General features: G+C 40.3%; 2 pseudogenes; both read left to right on the forward strand.

The window, feature by feature from the left end:
* Window positions 1-944: 944 nt before the first annotated feature.
* Window positions 945-1,639, forward strand: LOC138847306 (GATA zinc finger domain-containing protein 1 pseudogene; annotated as a pseudogene).
* A 7,086-nt stretch (window positions 1,640-8,725) lies between these two features.
* Window positions 8,726-8,851, forward strand: LOC127486080 (U2 spliceosomal RNA; annotated as a pseudogene).
* The last annotated feature ends 1,965 nt before the right edge of the window (window positions 8,852-10,816 follow it).

The following is a 10,816-nucleotide window of genomic DNA, read 5'->3' on the forward strand; positions in this document are numbered from 1 at the left end:
CCGTAGATATAATTATTAGAATATAATGAGAATATAATGATATTCCTCTCTTCCCTCCTTCCCTACTCCCATTTCCCTACCCTGCTTTCTCTTTCTCTTTTAGTATTTGAGATAACAATTTTTAAATTTTTCTTCATTTTCATTTTAATTAGTTTTTAAAGATTCAATGTGGTTTGCAGTGGAGTTTCCTTCCTACTTCTTTCACACCCACCCTCCTTACTTCTACCTTTCTTTCAATCAGAAAAAAAAATAAAATCAAGAAAGGTAGATCAAGGAAAGTTGAAGAAGAAAACTTGAAGGGTTTTCATCAAATTGAAGCCATAATGAAAAAGTTAACCATGTTGGTTATGGTTCTCCAAACTAGGATTGGCTTATATTACATCATTGATGTATATAAGTCATCAAAATAAAAGATAAACAAAAGAAATACACATGTTAGTATATAATCTATTTTCAGATTATTGAAATAGCAGTGAATAACAATATAGGAGCAACAATGGCATGAAAAACATAGACAAGATAAGGCGTGAACCAACATGTATTAAATATGTACTAAACTTGAGAAATGAAAAAAATTTGAAATGATTAAAAATATGCCATTTACTAGAAAAACCTTAAATGAAAGATACTGGCATCTATAGCTACACTTTGAAAATATCAATAATCAAAGTTTACTTATGTTCACATAAACCACCAGAAATGTTAACAGTGTATCATCTGAAAAGAGAGAATGATGCTGTGATCCCATAGTCCTTCTGATGAACTGTATACATAGAATCATCAAGAGAATTAACACAACCTTGAGTATGCTGATGACCTTTCAATGTAAAAGTCAAGCATGATATACTGATAGGTTTGGTCGTAGATTGGGCTTTCATTAGGTTGCCAATCATATACACAGGTAGCAACAATAAATTAAGGGGGACCGCACCCCAGCTGCCCTCATGGGCTGGGCCCCACCATTGCCCGGGCCTGGTGCTGGGCAGCCCAGCGTCCACGGCGGCTCTGGCACGACCACCTTCGCTGGGACGTTGGCCGCCCCTCTGCAAAGCAATGGCAGTGAGGGGCGGCAAGCAGAGGAAGCAGGAAATCCACCGGAGGTCTGCTCGGCTGAGAAACACTAAGTACAAACCCGCTCCAGAGACTGAAAAAAAAAGTGTCCACTAAAGGAAAAGGAAGAAAGCATATTTTTAAATTAAAAAACCCCATCAAAGCTCCTGCGTCGGTTTCTACCATAATCACTGCCCGAGTCCATCTTCTACAATGGTGTGTAGTACCAAACTGGAGACATTGTTTCTGTGACTGATGAGCAGGATGGAAAGCCCTACTGTTCTCAGATCAGGGGTTTCATCCAGGACTAGTACTGCGAGAAGAGTGTGGCTCTGATGCGGCTCATTCCCACTCTCTCCAGCCCCAGCCCCAGAGACCGGTTTGATCCTGCACCCTATATCATAGGGCCAGAAGAAGATCTTCCAAGGACGATGGAATACTCGGAGTGTCATTCACTTCTGAGTATTTCAAGCCATGGTCGTCGTCATTTCCTGCGGTTCCTACTAGACCTGAGAAGGGCTGTATAGGGACTCACGTTGGACCTACTCCTGCTATAACTGTCAAGGAAACAGTTGCCAACCGTTTGTAGTTGGAAAATTACAGTGGGAGGGCGCCTGGTATAGCAGAGAAGCTGCCAGTTGGGAAGCCACAGCCCATACCAGAGGGCCTGGCTCCACTAAACATTCCAGCTTGCTGCTAAAGTGCACCTTTGGAGGTAGCAGGTGATGTATCCAGCAGTTATGTCCTGCCACCCATGTAGGAGACCCAGATGGAGTTCCCCACTCCCGGTTTTGGCCTGGCCCAGCCCTGGCCATTGCAGGCACTTGGAGAGAGAGCTAGCAGGTGGGAGCTCCCCTCTTTGCTTGTCTCTCTGTGTGTATGTGTCTCTGTCTTTCAGTAGGAAAAAATAATTAGAACTGGATTTCCAGTTATCTTGTATTCATACTATTACAAGATAGTGCCACATGTTTCTTTAATGAAATTTTTAACTGGAAAAATGACTGTAAATTACAGTTTTTTTCCCCTACTACCCGGTAATCATCATCATCTTCATTGCTGGTTATTTAAAGAATTAAGAAGAATAGAAAATAATGGACTATATTTGAGGTTAAATACTACCTTCTGTATGTGTGTTTTCACAGATAAAGTCTGTAATGCCCGGAGACATTAAGAGGCAGGTAGTATCTATTTTTTCTCCATAATTTATTCCTAGAAATGCATAAAATGGGATTGTATTTTTCTGTAAGAACAAAATATCATGGTTTATATTTCTGAACAGAGTCTTAACCACATAAAATGTAGCTGTGACTAATAGCGTCTATCATAAAACCACACAAGCCTTATTTTGTGATCTAGAATGGATTTTTGGCTGTGACTAGTGGATGATTTTTTTAGCTCAATATTTTTTAAACTTATATATACTTTTGTTCAAACAGGCATTCTGAGTTATGTTGTGAAAACATTTGCTATGGACTAAACCTGGACCTGACAGGCCTGGTATACAGAAGTGTCCAGAATATATATAGAAGTGCCCAGAATTCAGCTGCAGGTTTTAGTTCATCTGCAGTCAATTACGTAGAGGAGCAGCAGCATGGATATAGTGGGAAATGGGGTGGCACACACGTGTCTCTTCTGTCCAGGTTTAATAAGTGTTTTTCAGTCCTGGAAAATTGGTCCGGGTCTCATCTGATCATAACATTTTGAACTGAGGCACCTTTCAACTGTTACCCTTTCTGCACTGGTTGGCTTCTATTTTGGGAAGAAGTAACTGCAGACAGCTCTGTATATGTAGGTGCATCTCCATTCATAACAGCTAGAGTAAAATTGACTGTAAATACCTTTGTGTATAGTTTCCTAAATGCTGTTGTTCACAATTTTGGATTAAAATGTGTTTTTCACCAAGTATTACTTTGGACTTATTTTGATTACGTATTTCATTTAAATAACTTAAGTAGATCTTTCTTCCAAAAATAGTGTAAATAGGAAACCCAGTGTTGTAGTTCTTAGAATTTGTAGCAAATAAACTGATCATTGGTAAGTAGTTGGAGTAGATAAATTCATCATCATTAATTAATAAAATTTAGGAAAATCAAAGAATGACTGATTAGAAAAGTCATGTATATCATAGAGTGGGAAGTTGCCTACAAATTAGTAGACACTTGTAGTGTCATTTTTTTGCATTTCAATGTTTATTGTAGCAATATTCACATTCACAATGATCTAGAAATGGAAAATCAACTCAAGGGTACATCCGTAAGTGGATGGATTAAAAAGTGTGGACTATACACAATCTAATACTGTTAAGTTTATAAAAATGAAATCTTCTCATTTGTGTGACAACATAAGTAAATTTAGAGGACATTATGTTATGTTGTATCTTTTAGGATCAGGATTGAGTTTCTGCTTCCTTCCTCAGCAAAGATCTTCCTATTGCTTCCTGGGTATCCCTGAGATGGCCCAGTCTGCATCCCCAGCCTCGTCTGCCTCTTCCCCCTGCTGTTGCCCTGCGTACCCTCACCTCCTGGCTCTGTGCCCTTGTTCCTATTGGTCCTTCCAGCTTCACCGCAGGTCTTTGACATTTTAGTTGACAACTAGTTCATACTAAATTTAGCCTTAACTTGAAATTCCGCTGAAAATAGTCAAGTTGAATTTCAAATTGTTACAATCTGGATTAGTACTAGATTGTTTGAAAGATTATTTTAACATTGTTTTTTAAGATATTTAAATAGTTCTCCAATCTTCATGTATTTGAAAATGTTACAAACAATACAGGTTCTTGGCTATGAAAGGCTTTTCCAGGACCAATTAATTGCCCACAGGAAGTCTGAATCACAGTTCCATTTCAGCCGTAAGTAGGTGGAATCCTATGAATCGTGGTGGAAATGTTATTTAATGCATGTGTGTAGTGTTTATACATGTATATCTTTCTACAGATGGTTATAATGTGTGCTTAGAATGGAGTTTCTGTCACAAACCAGAAAAGGGAGACACATTTTTTGGAATTCATTTGGTTGCCCTGGGCACGTTGAAGAATTGTGCTTGCTTCTTCTTTCCTAACAGATATGTAAGCCATGCATTTATACATCCTTGGAAGGGAATGCTTAAATTGTAGTGTGCTTGTGTAACGGAATAGTATACAGCCATCCAAGGTGAAAACTGTCAATGATGGGGAAAGGTTCCCAGTTCGTAGGAGGAAAAAGCAGAATATGGAACTGCCTTCAGGATGTTAACATGTGAACAGGAATTTTCTGTAGTTATGCTTTTGTGCTTTATACTTTCTTGGTGTTTTTTATTTATTTGAAAGCAGAGGGTGGGGGGAAATATCTTCCATTTGCTGGTTCACTTGCTAAGTTCTCTCAACAGCCAGGGCTGGGCCAGGCTGAAACCAGGAGGCAGAGCTCCATCTGGGTCTCCCACATGGATCACAGGAACCCAAGTTACGAGACATCATTTGCTGCCTCCCAGGTGCATTGGCAGGGAGCTGGATCAGAAGCAGAGCCAGGACCCTTTCTCAGGCATTCCAGTGTGGGCTGTGGCAGCCTAAGCAGTGGCTGCACCCACTGCATTTATTTGTACACTGCCTACCTGGTGGGGAGGGAACTCTGGTTCCTAATCTGCACATGTTTAGAAGACATTACACAGTAGTACTTCTGAAATCCTTGCAAGGGGGATGAATTAAAAGCTAAGTAAAAAAATTCAGTGATGTAATTATTTAAAAAAAGAATAAATTAAGAGGGGCCAGTGTTGTGGCATAGCAGGTTAAGCTACCACCTGTGTGGCCAGCCTCCCATATGGGTCCCAGCTCATGTTCTGGCTGCTCTACTTTTGATAGAGGTACCAGCTAATGGCCTGGGAAAGCAGAAGGAGATTGCTCAAGTACTTGGGCTCCTGGCATCCACCTGGGGAGACCTTCAAGAAGCTCCTGGCTCCTGGCTTTGGCTGGCGCAGCCCCAGCTTTTGCAGTCATCCAGGGAGTAAACCAATAGATGGAAGATCTCTCTGTCTCTCCCTCTCTGTAACTCTGCCTTTCAAGTGAAAAAGGAAAAAAAAGAAATAAATTCAAAGATAAAATATGACAGAGAAGTGTACTAGTTACTATATAAATTATACTTTCATTATTGTGAAAATTCAGTTTCATGATAGTAACAATAATAATGTAACAAGCACATATAAGAAATTTTTGTGCAAAATAGTACATCTACATTAAAATAGAAAATAAGAAAAATTAGGGGCCGGCGCTGTGGCTCACTTGGTTAATCCTCTGCCTGCGGCACCAGCATCCCATACGGGCATCAGGTTCTAGTCCCGGTTGCTTCTCTTCCAGTCCAGCTCTCTGCTGTGGCCCATAAATGCAGTGGAGGATGGCCCAGGTGCTTGGACTCCTGCACCTGCATGGGAGACCAGGGGGAAGCACCTGGCTTCTGGCTTCGGATCGGTGTAGCTCTGGCCGTGGCAGCCATTTGAGGGGTGAACCAACGGAAGGAAGACCTTTCTCTTTGTCTCTCTCTCTCTCACTGTCTAACTCTACCTGTCAAATAAAAATAAATAAATAAATAAATAAGAAAAATTAAAGAATGTAAATAAATAATTATGTTGGGGGCTAGTGCTGTGGCGCAGCAGGTTAACACCATAGCCTGAAGTGCCGACATCCCATATGGGTGCCAGTTCGAGACCCTGCTGCTCCACTTCCTATCCAGCTCTCTGCTATGGCCTGGGAAAGCAGTAAAAAAAAGATGGACCCAGCACTTGCGACCCTGCACCTATGTGGGAGACCTAGAGGAAACTGCTGGCTCCTGGCTTCATATCAGCACAGCTCTGGCTGTTGTGGCCAATTGCGGGGGTGAATCATCTGATGGAAGACCTCCCTCTCTCTCTTTCTCTCTCTCTCTGCCTTTCTCTCTTCTGCCACTCCTCTCTCTGTATAACTCTGACTTTCAAATAAACAAATAAATCTTTAAAAATTGATTATGTCAATAACTAGGAAAACTTTAAAGCAAAGATGTTTGTATCTACAGCTATAATTTCAAAATTGATATATATTTTTAAATATATAATTTATATATTAGGAAACGACAGTACAGAATTCCAAAGCTATCCAGATCCTGGTCATTACAGAATGGGGAGTGAACCATGAAATTGTAACTCACACTATCTGTTCTTATGTGTCTCTCTCTACCAACTTCTAATTAAAGAAACAAAAAAAATATAATTCTAGGATCAAAATGAAATCGAGATCTTGCCACTTACCCACATAATTGTCAGGACATATAACAGTATTTAGACCAATGGAACATTTCAATAATTAACAAACTTGAATAAACAAATAATAATTCCAAGTTCTATAAATAAATACATAAAATTACATATATTTGTATATGTATCTATTACCTTGAAGACATACAATGACTACCCTTGGCTAGGATGATTCTGAGATACTGTATACCTGATGGTTTCCTGGGCACCTATAGAATGTTTGGGGTGATGATGATCTCACAATAAAACTTAAAACATCATGGCCACAGGTTCACAGGGCTGTGGGAAAAAAAATGGGCTCAATAAATTAAAAGACAAAAAAAACCTTAAACTAAATTCCCAAAATGAAAATTAATCTCAAGATATATGGAAGCCCATAAAATCTAAAAAAAGTCTGCCAATGAAAGTGGTGGACATCCCTAATATTGTGCTCAGACACTCTAAATATAAAACTTGCTTGGAAAAGTTTCATAATTTACAGAGTTGATGGCCTAACAATGATAAAGCAAACCAAGGTAGCCTGATGTTTCACATGCTAAAATTTTCTTTTTTTCATTTTTATTATATTTATTTATTTGAAAGGCAGAGTTACAGAGAGGCAGAGTCAGAGAGAGAGGCAGAGAAAGGCAGAGAGAGAGAGGGGGGAGAGAGAGAGAGAGAGAGAGAGAGAGAGAGTCTCTTTCATCTGCTGGTTCACTCTCCAGATGGCTGTAATGGCCAGAGCTGCACCCACCTGAGGCCAGGAGCCAGGAGCTTCTTCCAGGTCTCCCAGATGGGTGTAGGGCCCAAGGACCTGGGCCATCTTCTACTGCTTTCCCAGGCCATAGCAGAGAGCTGGATGGGAAGTGAAGCAGCCCATATTCGAACAGGCGCCCATATGGGATGCTGGCCCTGCAGGCAGCAGCTTTACCTGCTACACCACACCCCCAGCTCCTAGAATTTTCATAAATTAGATTGATTATTTTCTGATAGTAAAAAATAAATTCAAATATAACATGAAAAATGGAGAAATGTTTACATTTCTATATACAATGTACTTTGACTTTTGGGTGTACCAATGGGAAATTTGGTAGACACAGAGACAGCATCACAAGGTGAAGTAATAGATATAAATAAAAATAATATTAAAATTACATAAATACAGAAAATTTGCAGGAATCTAGGTCAAGGAAATCTTGTGCTGTTTAACTCAATAATATTAAAGCTAAAATAGCACTAATGTAATGAGTGTAATGCGTGGAAATTTTAAAATTAATGACCAAGTTTTAGTTTCTAAAAATAAAGAAAATGTAAAACAAATATGTGTCCTCAAAGTGTGAAAGAGTATACTGTCCTAGTGTTGGTATAGGCTAGGTTACTCATGACAGAAATGAGTGACCATTATTAATACAAAGATATAATAAAAAATAAGAATCAACGTACATGACACATAATACACTGCACTGCAATTATTGTGAGCAGAAATGAGTCATTTGGCAGGGGCAGTAATAGATTTATAAGTGTATATAGGGAACATTTGTGAAAAGTAGTCCTAAAATCATTTTTAAAAGAGAATACAGGGCTGGTGCCGCGGCTCAACAGGCTAATCCTCTGCCCAGTGGCACCGGCACACCGGGTTCTAGTCCCGGTTGGGGCGCCGGATTTTGTCCCGGTTGCCTCTCTTCCAGGCCAGCTCTCTGCTATGGCACGGGAGTGCAGTGGAGGATGGCCCAAATACTGGGCCCTGCACCCCATGGGAGACCAGGATAAGTACCTGGCTCCTGCCATCGGATCAGCACGATGCACAGGTCGCAGCGCGCCAGCCACGGCGGCCATTAGAGGGTGAACCAACGGCAAAGGAAGACCTTTGTCTCTGTCTCTCTCTCTCTCTCACTGTCCATTCTGCCTGTCAAAAAAAAGAGAGAGAGAGAGAATACAGAAACACTGCAAGTAATTAAACCTATAAAAGTTAATGTTATTAATTGAAGAATAATAAAGGAAAAATATCAGTGTTTTGACCTAAAGGGTGGACAATTTCACAATCAATGATTAAGTTGAAATTCAATAAATGCAAAAACACTGTAAAAAGTGTATATGGTTTGAAAGGTTGAAAGCTGTAACTGTCCACATGGTTTAGGAAACTATACATTAAAATAACAGGGAAAACTGACAGGCTATGATAACTTGAAGGCCTTACAGAAAATAACCAAAGATGGCAACAGGCCCCTTATGTTACCATTGGAATGAGCTTTATTAATGTTATACACAGCAGAGAGTAGTAGATTCAATGGCAAATCAAAAAGTATTAAGAAACACACATATTGAGAGATTTAATGAATTTTCATTGTGAGCAAAAATGAACAATTTGAGATGAACATTAATAAAATGATAAGAGGATTTTTGCTGAAATGAATATAATAAACTTACATTTAAAAGCCTTTATATCACTTCTTGGCCTTTTGGCTAAGATCAAGTGTAGTATCTGTTCTTACCAATTTACAAGTCTTTATAAGATGTTGGCATTGTGGTATAGCTGGTAAAGCCACCGCCTGCAGTGCCAGCATCCCATATGGGCACCTGTTTGAGTCTTGGCTGCTCCACTTCTGATCCAGCCCTCTACGATGGCTTGGGAAAGCAGTAAAAGATGGTCCAATTCCTTGGGCCCCTGCACCCATGTGGGAGACCTGGAAGAAGTTTCTGGCTCTTGGCTTCAGATGGGCCCAGCTTTGGCTGTTGCGGCCATTTGGAGGGTGAACCAGCATATGGAAGACCTCTTTCTCTCTGCCTCTGCCTCTCTGTAACACTGCCTTTCAGATAATAGGTAAATAAATCTTTAAAAAAAGATGTTGGAAGATAATTAAGAAGATCATGTCCTATAGGAAAGATAATTTCCTATAGGAAAGCTACTAGAACAAAAAAAATGGCAGCTTGAATACTTTCTAAGATAAAATAATAATTTTTAGTTTTTTAAAAATCCAGAAAGAATAAAAATAAGTACTGCCATGGGGCCAATATTGTGGCATCGGGGGTTAGCCATCTCCTGTGACACTGGCATCCCTTATGAGTGCTGATTTGAGTCCTGGCTGCTTTACTTCCAGTCCAGCTTCCTATTAATGTCCCTAGGAAAGAAGCAGCAGATGGCCCATGTCTTTGGGCCACTGAACCCACATGGGAGATCTGGATGAAATTCCTGGCTCCCAGCTTCAGCCTGGTCCAGCTCTAGCCATTGTGGTGATTTGGGGCAGTGCACTACAGGATGGAAGGTTCTCTTTCTCTTTCTCTCTCTCTCTCTCACTATTTCACTCCCTCCCTCTGTGAGAGCCTCTGCCTTTCAAATAAATAAAATAAATCTTTTCAAAAGGAAATGAGAAACAAACACTGCCTGCAAAAATCAAGTATATCAATGGATATGGATGATTACAATTAATTGGAATAGTTTTAATGGCTAGAATGACAACCAAGGTGTAAACAAATTTAATGAACTCACAATAAAGTCAACTAAGATGGCCACCAGCTCCCATGGTACAGTTGCCACTCACTAAATTATTCATAATCAAAGCAATAGTAATAAATTCAGAGTCAAGGAGAAAATTAAGAAAAGGTTGTAAATCTTATCATGTACATTGCATTTTCATTTCTGTAGTAATTTGGTATGAGCATTAATGGAGTGAAATACATATAGGGATGTCACTATGAAATATGTCTTGACATTTCACTTACATAAAAATATGGTGGGGCTGGCCCTGTGGCACAGTGGGTAAAGCCACCACCTGCAATGCCAGCATCCAGCTTCACTACCCATCCAGCTCTCTGCTATGGCCTGGGAAAGCAGAAGAAGTTGGCTCAGGTCCTTGGGCTCCTGCATCCATATGGGAGACCAGGAAGAAGCTCCTGGCTCCAGATTGGTGCAGCTCTGGCCATCGCGGCCATTTGGAGAGTGAACCAGTAGGTGGAAGACTTCTCTCTCCCTCTCTCCGCCTCTGCCTCTCTGTAATTCTGCCATTCAAATAAAATGAATAAATATTTTTAAAAATATGTGGCAAAATTGTATTCACTAAGTCCAGAAAATATCATGGAAAAATAAAGTTAAAGGTAAGATGTCATTATCTCAATCACAATTATATCACACAATTATATAACACCGGGGAGGTCCACCTTTGGAAATAGGTTGGAGCTTTAGCCAGGGTCCTGCAGTCTTCCCGCCCCTGGCTGCCCTGAACCTAGGAGCTGCCAAACATTTGGATCTACCATTAACACACCTTTTTTACATTTTCCCCGACCTCCTGCTCACACCCTAAAATCTACTGTTTTATTTTTTTAAAAGATTTTATTTATTTATTTGAGAGGTAGAGTTACAGAGAGAGAGAGAGAGAGAGATCTGATGGTTCACTCCCCAGTTGGCTGAAATGGCCAAGGTCTCCTATGTGGGTGCAGGGGCCCGAGGACTTGGACCATCTTCTATTGCTTTCCCAGGCCATAGCAGAGAGCTGGATTGGAAGAGGGGCAGCCGGGTCTAGAACCAGTGCTCATATGG

Source organism: Oryctolagus cuniculus, chromosome 20 (genome assembly GCF_051225735.1).
Source record: "Oryctolagus cuniculus isolate XC-2025 breed Fujian yellow rabbit chromosome 20, ASM5122573v1, whole genome shotgun sequence".
Taxonomy (NCBI): domain Eukaryota; kingdom Metazoa; phylum Chordata; class Mammalia; order Lagomorpha; family Leporidae; genus Oryctolagus; species Oryctolagus cuniculus.